A 3074-nucleotide genomic window follows, 5' to 3' on the forward strand; every position below is an offset into this window, starting at 1 on the left:
GCACTGAAAAACTTAGAATTTACTGAAAAACCTGCATTAGACGAAATGCACAGTGTAGTACATTGTATATGAGTGAGTTGCACTGAAAAACTTAGAATTTACTGAAAAACCCGCATTAGACGAAATGCACAGTGTAGTACATAGTATATGAGTGAGTTACACTGAAAAACTTAGAATTTACTGAAAAACCCGCATTAGACGAAATGCACAGTGTAGTACATTGTATATGAGTGAGTTGCACTGAAAAACTTAGAATTTACTGAAAAACCCGCATTAGACGAAATGCACAGTGTAGTACATAGTATATGAGCGAGTTGCACTGAAAAACTTAGAATATAAGAAACGCACAGTGTAGTACATAGTATATGAGTGAGTTGCCCTGAAAAACTTAGAATATAAGAAACGCACAGTGTAGTACATAGTATATGAGTGAGTTGCCCTGAAAAATTTAGAATATAAGAAACGCACAGTGTAGTACATAGTATATGAGTGAGTTGCACTGAAAAACTTAGAATTTACTGAAAAACCCGCATTACACGAAATGCACAGTGTAGTACATAGTATATGAGTGAGTGCCACTGAAAAACTTAGAATATAAGAAACGCACAGTGTAGTACATAGTATATGAGTGAGTTGCACTGAAAAACTTAGAATATAAGAAACGCACAGTGTAGTACATAGTATATGAGTGAGTTGCACTGAAAAACTTAGAATATAAGAAACGCACAGTGTAGTACATAGTATATGAGTGAGTTGCACTGAAAAACTTAGAATTTAAGAAACGCACAGTGCAGTACATAGTATATGAGTGAGTTGCACTGAAAAACTTAGAATATAAGAAACGCACAGTGTAGTACATAGTATATGAGTGAATTGCACTGAAAAACTTAGAATTTACTGAATAACCCGCATTAGACGAAATGCAGTGTAGTACATTGTATATGAGTGAGTTGCACTGAAAAACTTAGAATTTACTGAAAAACCCGCATTAGACGAAATGCACAGTGTAGTACATTATATGAGTGAGTTGCACTGAAAAACTTAGAATATAAGAAACGCACAGTGTAGTACATAGTATATGAGTGAGTTGCACTGAAAAACTTAGAATATAAGAAACGCACAGTGTAGTACATAGTATATGAGTGAGTTGCACTGAAAAACTTAGAATTTACTGAAAAACCCGTATTAGACGAAATGCACAGTGTAGTACATTGTATATGAGTGAGTTGCACTGAAAAACTTAGAATATAAGAAACGCACAGTGTAGTACATAGTATATGAGTGAGTTGCACTGAAAAACTTAGAATATAAGAAACGCACAGTGTAGTACATAGTATATGAGTGAGTTGCACTGAAAAACTTAGAATATAAGAAACGCACAGTGTAGTACATAGTATATGAGTGAGTTGCACTGAAAAACTTAGAATTTACTGAAAAACCCGCATTACACGAAATGCACAGTGTAGTACATAGTATATGAGTGAGTTGCACTGAAAAACTTAGAATATAAGAAACGCACAGTGTAGTACATAGTATATGAGTGAGTTGCACTGAAAAACTTAGAATATAAGAAACGCACAGTGTAGTACATAGTATATGAGTGAGTTGCACTGAAAAACTTAGAATATAAGAAACGCACAGTGTAGTACATAGTATATGAGTGAGTTGCACTGAAAAACTTAGAATTTAAGAAACGCACAGTGTAGTACATAGTATATGAGTGAGTTGCACTGAAAAACTTAGAATTTACTGAAAAACCCGCATTAGACGAAATGCACAGTGTAGTACATTGTATATGAGTGAGTTGCACTGAAAAACTTAGAATTTACTGAAAAACCCGCATTAGACGAAATGCACAGTGTAGTACATAGTATATGAGTGAGTTGCACTGAAAAACTTAGAATTTACTGAAAAACCCGCATTAGACGAAATGCACAGTGTAGTACATAGTATATGAGTGAGTTGCACTGAAAAACTTAGAATATAAGAAACGCACAGTGTAGTACATAGTATATGAGTGAGTTGCACTGAAAAACTTAGAATTTAAGAAACGCACAGTGTAGTACATAGTATATGAGTGAGTTGCACTGAAAAACTTAGAATATAAGAAACGCACAGTGTAGTACATAGTATATGAGTGAGTTGCACTGAAAAACTTAGAATATAAGAAACGCACAGTGTAGTACATAGTATATGAGTGAGTTGCACTGAAAAACTTAGAATATAAGAAACGCACAGTGTAGTACATAGTATATGAGTGAGTTGCACTGAAAAACTTAGAATATAAGAAACGCACAGTGTAGTACATAGTATATGAGTGAGTTGCACTGAAAAACTTAGAATTTAAGAAACGCACAGTGTAGTACATAGTATATGAGTGAGTTGCACTGAAAAACTTAGAATTTACTGAAAAACCCGTATTAGACGAAATGCACAGTGTAGTACATTGTATATGAGTGAGTTGCACTGAAAAACTTAGAATATAAGAAACGCACAGTGTAGTACATAGTATATGAGTGAGTTGCACTGAAAAACTTAGAATATAAGAAACGCACAGTGTAGTACATAGTATATGAGTGAGTTGCACTGAAAAACTTAGAATATAAGAAACGCACAGTGTAGTACATAGTATATGAGTGAGTTGCACTGAAAAACTTAGAATTTACTGAAAAACCCGCATTACACGAAATGCACAGTGTAGTACATAGTATATGAGTGAGTTGCACTGAAAAAACTTAGAATATAAGAAACGCACAGTGTAGTACATAGTATATGAGTGAGTTGCACTGAAAAACTTAGAATATAAGAAACGCACAGTGTAGTACATAGTATATGAGTGAGTTGCACTGAAAAACTTAGAATATAAGAAACGCACAGTGTAGTACATAGTATATGAGTGAGTTGCACTGAAAAACTTAGAATTTAAGAAACGCACAGTGTAGTACATAGTATATGAGTGAGTTGCACTGAAAAACTTAGAATTTACTGAAAAACCCGCATTAGACGAAATGCACAGTGTAGTACATTGTATATGAGTGAGTTGCACTGAAAAACTTAGAATTTACTGAAAAACC

This window comes from Mus caroli, unplaced genomic scaffold (genome assembly GCF_978045245.1).
Source record: "Mus caroli unplaced genomic scaffold, Mus_caroli_1 scaffold_25, whole genome shotgun sequence".
Taxonomy (NCBI): Eukaryota; Metazoa; Chordata; class Mammalia; order Rodentia; family Muridae; genus Mus; species Mus caroli.